This window comes from Pipistrellus kuhlii, unplaced genomic scaffold (assembly GCF_014108245.1).
Source record: "Pipistrellus kuhlii isolate mPipKuh1 unplaced genomic scaffold, mPipKuh1.p scaffold_m20_p_5, whole genome shotgun sequence".
Classification (NCBI taxonomy): Eukaryota; Metazoa; Chordata; class Mammalia; order Chiroptera; family Vespertilionidae; genus Pipistrellus; species Pipistrellus kuhlii.
Window position 1 is genome coordinate 20,668,873 of NW_023425551.1, and position 16,184 is coordinate 20,685,056.

A 16,184-nucleotide genomic window follows, 5' to 3' on the forward strand; every position below is an offset into this window, starting at 1 on the left:
AGAAAGCCTGGCCTGTGTCTAGTGATTTTGGATACGTACAGCAAGTATAACAACCAATACCAATTCAGTGCTTAAAATCAACTTATTTATTTAAAAAATAATGAAAATATAAATATATGATGTTATTGATTTCAGAGAGGAAGAGGGAGAAACATCAATGATGAGAGAGAATCATTGATTGGCTGCCTCCTGCATGCCCCCTACCAGGGATCAAGCCTGAAACCTGGGCATGTGCCCTGATAGGGAATTAAGCCATGATCTCCTGAGCCACACTGGCCAAGCAATTTATCTATTTTTTTATTTTTTTAAATATATTTTATTGATTTTTTACAGCAAGGAAAGGAGAGGGATAGAAAGTTAGAAACGTTGATCAGCTGCTTCCTGCACACTCCCTACTGTGGATGTGCCCCCCACCAAGGTACTTGCCCTTGATCAGAATCGAACCTGGGACCCTTCGTACGCAGGCCGACCCTCTATCCACTGAGCCAAACCAGATAGGGTGATCTTTAAAAAAAAAAACAAAAAAACAAAACAAAACACACAATTATTTCAATACAGGTATGTGAGTAATTGGATCAAACTTTTTAAACATTATAAGTGGCTTTTTAATTTTCTCTAATGAATATAATCTTCCTCAGTAGCAGCATGGGTTGAATTTAATCTTGTCAATTATCTTAGGCTCTTTCTGGTAAAGTGTAATCATTTAAGTAATTTAGTCTCCCACTTAAATGCTCAGCCTTTCATATTGCATACTCCTTTCTCTGGTCCTCTCCCAGATGTCATGGAGAGGTTTATGGGGGGCTGGGAGATAGAGACAGCTTGCATGATTTCTTGACTGTGAGAGAGAAGGGGCCTCAAATCTACAGGATTCCTTGTACTGTCCTCTGGTTTCACTGTGAGGGGACTGGTATAGTGTACGTCTATGATGAGGCATCCTTAGAGTTAGCTGATCCCATTTGCCCTTTAAAAAGATCAGGCTGGTATCACAAAATCACTTGTAGCCTTCAACCTCTAATCATTAAGCCTGCATTTGGTGGACTGTCATTCACTAGTCTTTCCATTAGCAGTTCCACTGGTCCATATAGGAACTTGCAGGGGTGATGGTGGGGTTTGCTTCTTAGAATTGAGATTTTTGGTCTAGGCAGGTGGTTTGGTTATCTATCATTGCATAACATATTATCTCAAAATGGAGTGACACAAAACATGATTTTGTGGGTCAGGGATGTGGGAAGGGCTTGACTAGGCAGTTATCTTTTATGTGCGGATATCTGAAGGCTTGACCGGACTGCATGTCCAAGGTGACTCCCTCAGTGATCTAGGAGCTCCTCTGGGGTATCTCCTGCGGCGCCTCATGGCATGTCCATGTGTTCAGGCTTCTTACAGGGTGATAGCTGCATTTTTAAAGGAAGCATCTGGAAAGCAAGCATTCCAAGCCATCAAGGAGAAATTATGCATTATCATTTCAATGCATTCTATTGAATATAGACATTATAAGGCCAGACTGGATTTAATGAGAGCAGAATTATTTATATTCCATCTCCTAATGGAAGTGTCCACTGTTTTTCTTCATAATGAATAAACTATATAAAATGACTTGTCTTTTTAAGCCATATGTACTATAACTGACAAAAAAAATGAGTACAACTAACTAGAGATTTATTTTAGATTGGGTTTCTCTTTGTCACTTAATCTCACATCTTGCTGTTATTGGCATTTTACTATTGCTGAGGTGATAGTTAAGTCTTCAAATTAACCTTTTCTTTTTATCATGGGAGTGATTCATTTATAAAACTATTTGATGTATTTGGGCTGTGGTTTTTATTTATTTTTTACTTTTTGGTCAGCTTTATCAGTTTCTTCCTAGATTGTTGGTGTAGTCAGATTTTTTCTTGTTGAATGAATTTTTTCCCCTCAGAAATGTATGCGTTGCATTGATAGTTTAAAATTGACATCAATCTTCTTTAATGCGCTTTATGTAACTATTTTAAAGACAGACCACAATTAAGTTTCAAGATAGAAGACAAGTTTAATTACTTTCTTGGATTATTTAAAAATAGATTTATACTGCCTTTAATTAAAAAAAAATCTCAATGTTCTGCTTGAACAGTAGCAAAGCTGGTTTTACCAAGATAAGTTATTTCAGCTAACAGCTATAAAATTTACTGTATGCTACTTTCTGTGGCATATAATAAAGAAACTCATAAAGGTCAATTCAACAAGAAGTCAATAAGCACACTCAGATTCAGTCTCCATGGGCCCAGGATCCACACTACCCTTGTTTCCTAGAACAATATTTTGATTTTTGATTTAAAGACACAAAGTGATTTTACCAAAGTAACTCAATAAACCAGGTAAGTTACTCAAAGTGAATAATTTTCAAAGGGTTACTTATGAGAAAGATAGTAATTAAAATAAGTATTATCTGTACAAAGAGAAATAAGAAAAATAAAGAAATGTAGCTAAGGAGTCAAAACCACAAGTTTCCCTGAAATTGCCTGAAAACAAAAATGAAGTTGATTGTTTGGTTAGTTTGACTTAGTATTTGTTGTGAGTGGCTTTATTTATAGAACTTGGGACCCTTAAAAAACAAGTAGTTGCTTTAATTTTTCCCTTCATCTGCAGACTGGCACATATCTTGCATGTGAGGTTAACTTAAGACATGCTCCCGAATGAGCCAGGTCATTTCACGTGAGCAGACTGAGGAATAGTTACAGTGACTTTGTTGTAAGAGTGCCTATGAATAATTGTCTTCCCCACAAAGTTAGTATCCTATTTTCTTTTATGAGTACAATTCACTAACTTCCTTCATCCTCCTTCCTTTTTTGTTTTGTTCCCTTCTGATCTCTCCCTTCCCTTCCTTTCGTTTGTCAGTTTCTAAATAGTTACTATGTCAGGTTCTCTGCTCAGTCTGAGGATTTGAAGAAAAGATGTCTTGCCTTTCAAGAGGTAAAAAGCTTGTGAGGGTGACATTCACTACGAATGCTATACAGTGTGGTACGTGGTTTAAGAGAGAAACAGAATACGCCCAGAATATATAGAAAAGTTGCCCTACAAGACCTGCAATGGTAAGAAATAAGGTCAGTTTTGCTGAAAATGGTTTGGCTCAGTGGATAGAGCATCAGCCTGGGGACTGAAAGGTCCCAGGTTCAATTGTGGTCAAGGGCATGCATCTTGGTTGCGGGCACATCCCCAGTGCGGGGTGTGCAAGAGGAAGCTGGTTGATGATTCTCTCTCATCGATGTTTCTAACTCTCTATCCTTCTCTCTTCCTCTCTGTAAAAAAATCAGTAAAATATATATATATATATATATATATATATATATATATATATATATTTTTTTTTTTTTTTTTAAGAAAGAAAGGAGGTCAGTTTAATTGTTGGAGGGAACTGTATTATGATTATCAATACTTTGGCAGATAGAACAGGACAGTTAACGATATTACAGTGATGGCATTTTGCATTAGGTCATTGGAGATGGGGAAATGGAGAATGGAACTAGAAGTGATGCGAAGGCTAAAGTAAAGACAGTGAGGAAAAGGAGGGGAAGGTAAAAGGAAAGTTACCAAAGATGAATAAGTTCCAGTGATCTGCCATACAACATACTTAAAATGCTATATTATGCACCTAAACATTTTAAATGGTAGAAACTCATGTTCAGTGTGCTTACCATAATAAATTAGAAACAACAACAACAGCAACAATATTCCCACGATACAAATCCTTGTGCTGGTCTGGCTGAGCAGTGGCCGAGAGCGATGCCTGGTTCTCTTTGGCCCCTTGAGTGTGGCTCTTCCACAAAATACCATGGCCTGGGTGAGTCTATTTTGAAGAATTGGCATTAGAAGAAGTTTAAGTTTTAAAAATTTAGCTCTCAAAAGAAATTTCAGCCGAAGCCGGTTTGGCTCAGTGGTAGAGCGTCGGTCTGTGGACTGAAAGGTCCCAGGTTCAATTCCGGTCAAGGGCATGTACAATACATTGGTTGCGGGCACATCCCTGGTAAGGGGTGTGCAAGAGGCAGCTGGTCGATGTTTCTCTCTCATCGATGTCCTGGCTCTCTGTCTCTCTCCCTTCCTCTCTGTAAAATATCAATAAAATATATTTAAAAAAAAAAGAAAGAAAGAAATTTCAATTGTTGTACTGTTGATATTTGGCTCTGTTGACTAATGAGTTTGCCGACCACTAAACTAGTTAGTGTTAACGGGATTGTTTAGCTTTGGAATAGGAGAGTCACCGTTTATTTTTTACAGCCAGGTACTTTCCCGCCTATTTTCTTTCTATTTGTCTTCCTCTCAGTCTAGGACACTCATCAATGTGCACTTATTTATGTTTTAATATGTCTCTAATCCTTTAAATTGACCTTTTTCATCTCCTGGCACAAATATTAATTACTAAAATTTTGTGGCCCACCAAAAAAAAAAAAATATATATATATATATATATATATATTGGCCTGTCTGACAAAAAATAAGTATAATATTTTATTCATTCATGCCAAACAGCTATTGTTGTGTTGGCTGTTGTTATTATTTTATTTGGCAATCTAAGGGAAAGAGGTCAATATTCCTGACTAAACAGCCGGGTATTGCATGTTTTCAACATTCTTGTGGCCCACCAGTTAAAAAATCACTGTTCTAAAGATTTAAGAGTAATCTGAGATGTGTAGGGCTTTTAAGACATCCTGGGGGCACCGTACATAACTACAATCTTGTCATGAAAACAGTTTGGTAAGTTTAGTTCATTTCAAGTAAACATGTATTGATCACCTTACTATGTATTAATAACTGTACTAGATGCTGAGAACAGAAAGTTAAAGAGCATGATCACCATATTTGAGGAATTTATTGTTTCATAGAGGAGACTAATACACAGGGTATCCCACAAAAAATGTATACACACTTTGACAGCTGATAGCTCAATCTTGAAAATGAAATATATTTTAATAAGCACTGCCTTTATATTTATTCAAAGTGCGTGTGTACATTTGTGGGGGACACCCTACATACTGTTTAGTGTCTTTCCTTTTCTGTGTTGAACTTTATAACTATGTACCTACCCACCCCCAGCCCCCACCTCTGAGTTCCAGCTTGGTGCTGTTCCTGATGTGAGGATGTCTGGTTCTCCTCTAACGGCCTTTGATCCCCTTTTATGTGAACATTTTGCAGTAGCTTGTGAGTTTTCAAACTGCTTACTACGCAAGTTTTGTTTTTCCTTGCTTGTCTGCACAAAAGGATGGAAAGCAAACATTTCACCTCACTTCCAGGGAGAATTTGGAATTAAGTTCTTCATGCTCTCAAGGAGAATTACATTTTCAGTTTTTAATTAGCAAGTCAGTTTCTAAATGATGAAAGTCTATTGTGAAAATGGCACAAGAGAAGAAGCCCTAAAGGGGACAGGACTTCAGAGGGAAACAAGACAGTGGTGACAGAGGGAGATTTTCTGATGAGCGGAGCTTACCAGAGGGCCCCTTGGGAGTCTGGGAGTTGACTCTTAGAGAAGCAGCCTAGAAAGTTTTGGACCATTGCTCCTAAAAAGCAGGGTGCGTAGACCAAGAAGGTCACTGTTTGAGGTCCCAATTGTCACAAGTCTCAGGACCCCTGACTTCACCAGAGAAGCATCTTGTCTAGACACAGGGACCAAACCAGCCATTTCCCTATCTATACCCAGTACTGCCCAGCACCGCAAAGCCCACTCAAGTTTACTCCCCATGTGATTACCCAAGCAGAACCCCCTCCACTCTTTCAATGACCCAGAATACTTACTTACATATTCAAGAGAAAATGGCAAGGACTCTACTCTTAGTTGTGGGGAGCTGTAGGGGTAGTTCTCCCATACTTGAAGAGCTGAACCAAAGAAGTTGAAAATCATCCTGGGCTTAAATAATAATGACTTCCCTATCACCTGTTTGCTTTCCTCAGGCTGTTTAAGCTCTGCTCATCCGCATGCCCATTTGCCACCAATGCCTTGTCAGTCCTCATAGCAGAACATTAGATGTAAAATATGAATGTAAATTGACATTCCAAAACCTTTTTGGAAAACCTTGATTCATTCCTTTATCTACCCCTTTACCACATTTAAAAACATTTTTATTTGTTGAAAGAGAAACATGGATTTGTTCCACTTATTTATGCATTCTGGTTGATATTTGGTTGTGCCCTGATTGAATTGAACCTGCAACCTTAAGTATCAATACAATGCTCTATACAACGGAGGTACCTGGCCAAAGCCCTTCTACCGTATTTGATTTTACCTTTCTTATATTATCTGCCTTTTCTCTGAACTTGACCTTGATACTAGACCCAGAGCTTTGGTGCTTCTCTTACTTCTGACCTTTGGAATTTGGCTATTCTGTGTGATTTTGACTTTTCCTACTTTTACAGCCTTGGTGTCCCCTGCCCTACATAGAGCCCAGTCCAACACCCACCCCTTGGCCCATGTTCTAATCAGGCTGTGTTCTCCTTTCTCTTCACCAAACGAAAGGGTGAGATTCTGACCCTGTTCCTGAGCCTCAGGACAAAGTCCAGGTGATGACAACACTGTCCTGTTTCCAATGAAACCTACCTGAAAGGGATATCAGTCAAGTTCCTTAGTTACCATGCAAATTAGTTTCCTGACTCATCCCAGTTTTCTGGCAATTTCAGAGGAAAAACTTTGTATTCTGTCCTAAAGATAGAAAACCAGGCCTTGGGTGAGCTGATGTGCCAGGTAACTGTGAGAGCGCAGACTTGTGGCTTTCATACACACCTTTACTTGTTCTCTTGAACACTTGATATGTTTGGAAGGGAACTCATTTGCAAGTCCCGAAATGTCACATTCAGCTGATGGGAAGGAGGCTCAGAGGGATCCTATGCACTTACACAAGGTTACATTACAGATTAACTTTAATATTACCATACAGCAAATTTGGGGTGTTTTCAGGAGTATGTGTCATTTGGCAATGGTATTAAAAAATGATGGGCCCAAATTAAAACTGATGCAAACATATGATATATGCTAAATTAACAATGATATATTCAACTAAAAGTCATTTATAATTATACATAAACATACTTAACAATACATTTATGATCATTAAAAGCTATATAACAGCAACCAAAAATAAGTACCATCTCAGGATAATATGGATGCTTAATTGATAGTAAAGTGTTTTACTTGATATGGACAAACTCCAAATCTTTGTTTGTGGAAGTGCAAGTAGATGTTTTGAAACATAGCATGGCAACCATTATTCTTAGTAGCAGGCCTTTTTAATCTCAAATTTTCTACACTAATGGCTGCCTTACCCATGTTTACTGAGGTCTCTCTACCCTTAATTTGTTTGAGAATAAGCCTGGATTTAGCTAGCTATCAGAGGCTCTCTACTGATGAGGGACAGAACAATAGTTTAACAACTACAAACAGAAGATCATTGTAAGGTACCAAACAGGGAGAGTTTAATAAGAGACACACAATCTGTTGATGCATCATCGTAGATTCCCCATCGGAGTAAATTGTCCTCCCATGGCCTGAATATCAGATCAAAAGCCCTAGTTAAAGAAGTCACCTATTAAGTTCATAGTAGGTACTCAATAAGTATCTTACCTAATAATAGACAAACATGTAAATTGACCATACCTCTGCTATGCTCACAGCCAATCAGGAGTGAGCATGCAAATTAGCCTGACAACTATGGCAGGTTAATTTGCATATGCAGGCACAGAGAGGCTGGGAGGGGCAGAATACCTGCTATGAGGGGAAGGAGGAAGGTGGAGGGAGCTATAGGAGAAGTGCTCTGGCCAGGAGGAAAGACTTGCAAGCTCTTGGGTGACGGGGAGCAATGCCAGGGAAGGAAGGCCTATTCTTACATGAATATTGTGCAACAGGCCTCTAGTTTGTTTAATAAATGTTTTTAATGGTTATAATCATCAATGACCAATATAACTGTTGGAACTGACAAAATATTAGTATCAAACTCTTATATTACTATAGCATATCTAGTCATCTTTCTTTTCTCTTATATGTTGAATTTCTATTAATATGAAAGCATTAGATAACCTCGAGAATAATCCAAGTTGTGAAAAATCAATCTGATTTTGCAAGTACAGTAAATTATTGGTGACCCTCAGTAGATAAAACGAATCTAACTTCTTATATAGTTACTGTCTTACTGTATAATAATAATATTGATGTTTCAAAGAAAAAATATCTGTTCGTCAAACACTTTAATCGGCACTGCCAAGACCAAGAAGTAAGAAAATGTGGTATACGTGCCTTCCCCATGTATTTTTGTTGTTTCACCCCTTAGTTAAATGTATATAGAACAACTGCCCCAAAGACTTGAGAGGTTTACTCTTATAGATAGATCTTTTAAATTTATGTTGACAAAACATCAAACCATGTTTCTGCTGTCTTTCTCTGAAATTTCTCTCAGGAAGAGTTAATAAATGTGTTCGATGTTTGAACATTTATGAATCACTGACAGCTAAAAGGCAGTTGTTATGAAGAATTTTACATGCATTTAGTAATATTTAAGATTCACACCATGTTAAGGGGATGGGTGGAGGTGGAAGAGGGCATAGAGGGGATAAATGGTGATGGAAAAAAATAAGACCTACGAATTCTTAAAAAAAAATAAAAGAAAATAGAAATATTAAATATAAAAATAAAATAAAATTCACATCATATCGTAAATGATAATATCAATGAAACTTTGGCACCAAGTATGGCAGGAGGCAGATGTTCAGTAATAGACTTGTTGCATGCACATGAGGGTTGACTCTCTTATTTCTTGGCTCTTCCCAGAGCTATTTAAAATGAAAGATGAAATATGTAAGCCAGCTATTTTAGCCTGTGTAGACTGAATATCTTTTTAAAAATATATTTTTTTTATTGATTTTTTTTTTTTACAGAGAGGACGGGAGAGGGATAGAGAGTTAGAAACATCTATGAGAAAGATACATCGATCAGCTGCCTTCTGCACACCCCCGCCCTCCCACTGGGGATGTGCCCGCAACCAAGATACATGCCCTTGACCTGAATCGAACCTGGGACCCTTCATTCCACATTCTGATGCTCTATGACTGAGCCAAACCGGTTAGGGTAGTATCACTAATTTTTAAGTTAGAAAACTGAGGCTGGTCAAAGACTCATACAGTCAGGTCTGGTGCCAGCTAGGGTGCCTGGTTCATCTCTGCTTTAAATGTAAGTAACACCTGGAGCTTTGTGCAAGAGCTGGCATTTGGGTTTGCCCTTGGATTTTGGGAGGCAAAGATACTATATGTTGGAGGGGAGGACTCATCAGGCAACAGGAACAATCAGAGCAAAGGCCAGAAAATGGGGATTTGGTGGTTTCAGGCCTGTGCGAGGAGGAGGAACAGGTTGTATGCTGAGCACACAGAAAGTGCTAACTCAACATTTATAGAACAAAACTAATTTCCACCTCATCTCCACACTGCACCATGGGCCAGATGCAGAAACAGGATATGGTTCAACTTCACTGACTCATGGTTTTCACAGATGGTTTTGGGTGGTCAGGAATCTGGAAGGTAATAGGGGCCAAGAGGTAGAAGATTTTTGAAGGCACGGTGAAACATGTACAGTACTCGATTTAATAGACCATGAAGAGACACTGAGGGTTTTGAGCAGGGGTATAACATTGTTAAGGCTGTACTTTCAGAAAATTGCCCTGGCAGTAGGCGAAGGATGTCCCTGAGCAGGATATCTCAGGCTTGAATGCAATGCTGACTCTGCGGTTCTGCATTTCTAACAAGCTCTCTGCATTAGAGACTGACGCAGGGAGGTGGGTGGGCTTGAGAACCTGAGAACCCCACAGAAAAAAAAGGAAGAAATGGCCATAGGGGGAACCTCAAGAGAGCTCTTTGTCCATCCCCTGATACAGGAAAGGATCTGACCTCATGCACTGTTCTGTCTCTTCCCGGGCTTTCTGTGTATACATGAGGGCATTTTCCGGTCGGTCGTCACTCTTCTCCCTCAGCTGATTAAAGGAAATTGACTGATTCCAGCTTCTCCTAGAATCCTCTGCAAAGGGGAGGCTGCCTACCAGTGTGCAGTGGTTATTCACCAACCTCCTACCAAGAGCTTTTGGGGATCTGACCCATGATTTCCTCTGCCTGGACCCTGGCTTAGGGCTCTTTTTCTCCCATCCATTCCCAGCCAGGACCCATTGGCAAGATCTCTGCTTCTGTTCCTGCATCTGATCCAGGGTATAGAGAGGGGATGGGTGGAGATCAGTTCTGTTCCGTAAATGTTTATTTAGTGTGTGTGTGTGTGTGTGTGTGTGTGTGTTTTCTGTGTGTTAGGCATACAACCTTGTAGCCTTTCTCCCAAGCCTGAAACTTCCAGATCAGAACCTCAACTATGAACTGCTTCTGCCGTGTATCTTTTGAACTCAGCCTTAGAATATCACTTCCTCCCAAGAGACTGTGCTTGCCCTGGTTTCCCATATTCCCCTGCCTCCAGCTCTCTCCCTCCTCTCGAAAGGTCCCACTTCTTCCTGGTCTCTAGCAGCCGAGAGCCACGTACTCTCCCTTACTGGGTAATGGTCATTAGCCTGGGGAGTGGACACAATGCCAAGTGTTACAGAGAGCCACAGGACAATCAGAACTGGAAACAGGCCATTGTGTTTGCCAATCGGGAGTCGTTAGTGACCGTAGACTGGAGAAAGTAGCTTTAATAAAAAGGTGAAGGCAGAAACCAGATTACAAATAGTGCAATATATGGTGGATAGTGAGGGTTAGAAGCAGCTAATGTAAAGTGTTTGAAGATGTTGGTTGATAAAGTAGAAGCTCAAATTAGAGGCAAGTTGAGGGAAGGAATTGTGAATATGGATTTACCAGGATTGTAGAAAGAGGAAAATGCTCCAATGGAGACAAGAGAGAATGGAAATCTGTTGCTACTTCCAGGGACATTTGCATTTTGAGAAGGGACTTTTCCGGCTTGTAGGTAATTTTCATTTTGCCAGGACAGTCTTTTAAAAGTATTTCAATCACCTCATTAAAAAAATGAGAACTGTATATAATTTTTAAAAATCCAGATTTCTATTTTTTTTTTCTTGAAAAATGGTAAGAGCTAGCAATTTTGGGTGCACATTGCCACAGCTGTCATTTATATTATCTGGCTGTCTCTGAGGGCATTTGAATTTGCAATGTCTGTGTTAAAGTAATCTACACTGATTGAAATTCCAGGCGTAAATTATGGTGGTAGGTGAGAAATGAAACCTTCCTGATCGCCTCTCAAATCTTATAATGACTCCCTACTTTGCCTACGTATCAGACTGTCCTTTACTCATCCTGAAAAGTTCTCTGCCCAGAGATACTATGAGTGAGGGAGCCTGGGCGGAGACCAGAACAGATCCTTCACATTCTGTGGAATGGACGAAAAAGACAAGCTCCTTTACATTCTGTGGAATGGACGAAAAAGTCATTCATGAGCAATTATAGCTGAAAAGCAGCAGAAGTCCCTTGGATTTCCTTGGAGCAATTGCTGCCTAAGCTTGCCCTGGCTGGTGGCTTTACAGGTTATCTAGATCTGTGGTCCTCAACCTAGCTGAAAGTTAGAAATATTTTGGGACTTTAAAATACAGATGGTATGCATGCATATAAACTACAGATGGCCCAGAGATTATGATTGAATTAAGTTTAGTAGGTTCAGGGCCCTGCTTCTTAAAATTTGGCAAGTGGTTTAGCCAGATTAGCTACCAGTGTCATGCTTGGTGGAATTAACCTCTTTCACTCCAGGCCTTCTGTAACCCCAGACAACACCCTGGACATCTGGACTAGACATTGTATTTCTTAGCCCACCTTGACACTCGACTCTGGTGTCATCATACAGCTCCAGTGTGGCTGCACTTTGCACTCAGCATTTACCCTCTCATGATTGAGTTCAATGATCTAGAAATTTTAACTCTCAGCTGGCAATGCTGACCGTCTGGCCCAGGTTCAATAAAGGATAATGTAGCCTCTCTCTTACTGGAGCTACAAAAAAGACTCAGGAAAAAGAAAGTGGAAGAATTGAAAACTAAAGAAGCAAATTTACAAAAGAGAAGGGTGAAATATGGGTTGGGCGACCAGTTGTCCTAAATTGACTGGGTCTGTCCCAGATTTTACCTTTCTGAGTAATCATTTTGAGGTAATAATTTAGATTTCCTGCCAGAAAAGTAGAAAGCCTGGAACATAGGTAATTTATAATTATTTTACTCGGTGGGTTAGGAGTGGGAGAAGAAATGCAAAAACTAAATAGTGTTTATCAAATTATTAAGGTTCTTAACAATTTTCCAAATGTTGTTGCATTATTTATTTATTTATTTTACCATCCATAACAGCTTTATTCAATAGAACTTTTGGGGAAAATAGAAATGCTCTGTGCTATAAAAAACAGGAGCAATTGAATAACAGTAGTTGAAATTAGGCTACTGTGACTAAGGATCTGAATTTTTAGTATTATTCCATTTCAATTAATTTAAATGTAAATTAAAATGTCCATATGGGTCTAGTAGCTACTTAGTGTACAAGGCAGATCTATAGAAATGCTGCTGTCTACGGTAAACATATTTTGGTTTGGTTCCTCTCTCATACCTTCTTTACAGAGAAATTATCTCATTTACAGTTTTTGGAAAGAACAGCCCTATGGATTGGACATAAAAGCTTTAACTTGGCCATTCTGAACTGGGTCAATCCAAACTGAGTCAATCAGTTTCTCTCTTTTGTGACTCTGGAACTGAGATACTGAAATGCTGCATCCACTTGCTAATGGTGAGCTGAACAAGTAGGGTTGGCACTGGAGACTGTGCCATGGAAAACCAAGACCCTGCGCAAACTGAAGTTATGTTGGAGTGGAGACTAGAAACTACGTAGTGAAAACAGAGGAATTGGGGGTGATTGGAGAGGAGGAGGGAGAGAGAATAAATCATGTGTGAGTGGTGCACACAATACTCGAGCTTTATTAAAAATATTGTTTCTAATTTGGGGGTTAGAGAAGAGAAAAAAATATTTAAGATTATATGGAGGCAAGAAGAAAAAAACAAAACATAGAATAATGTAAATTCTAGAGATAATGGTGTTTATAAAATTATATACCTGTATATCATCTAATAAGTCAGCTTTGAAGAGCCCCATTCTCAGGTGAGAAAAAAATGTTTCTCTTCCACATGGGAAAGTTGTTCTCTCTGACCACTCTATAAGAGACACACAAGGCTTGGCTTTAATGGTCTGCAATAAATATTTGTTGAAGGAAGGAAAGAAAGAAGGAGCAGTGGGGAAATACAGTAAATAGAGTGTTGGGAGCCAGCAGAGTTGAGGCAAGCAACTCAGTCTTAAGGAAATAGAATTAAGTTCCTTCTAGCAGAAGTTATGCGATGCCCTGAGGGCTTGGCCAGAAGATAAGATTAACCTGGGGCTTAGCATCTCCTGTCTTCCTGCCTCTTCCCCTTCCTGACCCTCCCCCCCTAGATAGCCCAGCCTTGGAATGTTGCACCTTGGAATGTTAACATCTTTGCAACTTCCCCTTCCTGATCCTCCACCGTGGACACGGCCAGGGACCCCTCTGCATGGGCGGCCCTGCCCCCCTTTGTCTCTGCTGTATAAATACAGCCATTTCAGAGAATAAAATTGAGGCTTGATCAGAACCTCGTCTTGCCTTCATTCTTTCGTGTTCCTTGTTTGTTTCATTCTCTTAGGTGGTTCCTGCGTGCCCCCGTTGTTGTCCTGCGGGTCGGGACAATAGAGCACCTTTCTAAGGTAGTCAGATTAATCCTTTTGTTCAGCCAAATCATTTTTATTTGTTCTCTGGTTTGGTTCTTAGTTGTTAATTGTCTATTAGTCTTAACTTTCTGTAACCGGTGAGAAGACAAGACCTCAGTTCTTGTCTTCTTGAAAGGAAGATTTCAGTCAAGAGACAGAGTGTAGCAAACTAAGTAAGAATTTATTGGACATGGCAAAAATACACTTAGGACAGTGAAACAAGGAGAGCCTAGGCTGGGCTGCTTCGGCTCACTGGGAGTCAGAGAAAAGGGGGCCTTGGAGACAGGTTCAGGGGGTTAGCCCAGGACGAGTTGCTGCTGCCCAATGCTCCCCTAGTTGCAAGTCTCCATGGGTCCCTTGGAGGGAAGAAGAGGAAAAGGAAGGGCTCTGGGGTGCTCCCCTGGGGAAAAGCATGAACTGAGTCCTCCATCCTGGGTTTATTTATCTCTCTCTTGCAGGTGGAAAATCTTAGGGGAGGTCTCCGGGGAGGGTCTCAATAGAATATTCATCAGCTTTGCAGGCTTTGGTCTCCACTGATTGGTCAGCACCAGGAGAGGTTAACTAGTCAAAGCAGCTGGTCCCCAGGCAGCCCCTCACTTGTCTGGTTTTGCTGCTTTTCTGGGCCTGGAGCTAAAATACAACAGGAGGCCTAGATGTTATCTTTAGGGAGGAAAAGGTCAAGGGGTTCTAAACTGCATAACCAGCAGTATGCTAGGGAAGGAAAGGTTACTCTGGGAGCTGGGGAGTTCTTGTTTTCCCGGTTTTCCCCCTTGCTAGGCATCTGGGGCTTTTTGCCCCAGTGAGTTTCTGTACTTGGCTCATTGTCCTTGCTCTGCTCGTGTCTATCTAATTGCCTAATATATTTTCATTGTTTCTTATTCAAAAAACATGTAAATTGATATGTAATCCATATACCATAAACCTCATCATTTTGAGTGTATAATTCAGCGTCTTTTAGAGTATTATAAGATTGTGCACACTTCACGACTAATTTCTGAAATGTAAGTATAAAACACAATAGATTTCAATGGCTCAGTATAAAAGAATGTATACTGTCTCAGTAATAACTTTTAAATAGCCATTACAGGTTGTAATCATAGTATTTTGGATATATTGGATTAAAACAAACATTAAATCAATTTCACATGTGTGGGGGTTTTTTTTAATGTGGCTACCAGAAAATTTTACAGATGTGGATCACAATTATATTTCTATTGGACAATGATTGTCTACACTGTGCAATTAAATGGGTAAAGATTGTTTTAATATTTTAAATGTACATTACCAAAAGTTCTTTTTGACAAAGATCATGCTGTAAGCTGCTTTGTATCCTCTAGGACTAGTACATGCTTGCTAGTTGATGAATACTTCTCAACTGTTTGATAAACGATTTTTTTTTTTTGCTTTTTACATTAAAATTCCACATTGTTTAGCTACATGGTGATAATATCCTATAATATCAAGAAAAGATGGCAAATGTAAGCATGGGAACTGAAAGAGTAGGAATTAGGTATGAAAAATATTAGTTGGAAAAATCTATAACATTTTTTATAAAAAACAACTTTCCTCAATTGTAATTCCTTATAGATGAAGTTTATGTTATGTTTAGGGTAGCATATGTATAAACAAAGTATTTTAAAAGAGTGAATCCATTTCTATATTAACAGACTTTTACTTGTGTAGGTAATCTATTTCTTTTTCTTTTTGCTTGCTGGCAGAATACTGTGAAACACTAGTTACTTAGTCATAACAGAAGCGTCACACAATAGATTAATTATTCATTTCATTGGATGAATGAAGAATTGTGATCATGGACACTGGCCAAAATAGCCAGGCCCTGCTTGGAGGATTGCTTACTACAATCTTTTTCTTAAATTATCAATTTTGTATTATGTAGATTTTTAAAGATATAAAGTATAACTTCTCAGATTTCTTTTTAGTGAGAAAAAAAATAGGCCTCAAAGGATCCTGGAGTCACCTTAAGTGTCATGTGACGCATCAGGCCTAGGTTACAGAGGAATCTTTCGGCCCCAGGGAACAGAGGCTCATTCAGTCACGCCCAGGTGGTTAGGTGTTCACTGTGAAAGGGTCCTTAGACACAGTTTGAGAAGTGATGGATCCAGTGCCCCTCCACGGAACTGGATACTCATAGGGAAGCAGGTATTTGTTGATTTTATTCCATCACTGAGTCTCAGCTTCTACCACTCCCACCCCACCTGCCCCTACTTCATCCTCACGTTTCTGCTCACTCAAATATTTTGCTTTCTGGAGGCCCATTTTTCACTCCCTCTTTCCCAAGCCCTCTTTCAGCTTCAGCCTTCCTGTCCAATGGCTCACTGTCAGTATTCTCACCTTTCAGTTTCCAAGGGAGAATCTGAATGGCTTGCAGAATTACCAGAGTCACTCACTATTGGGGGAGAACTTTGTTCCAGGTGACCTCAGAAGATGAG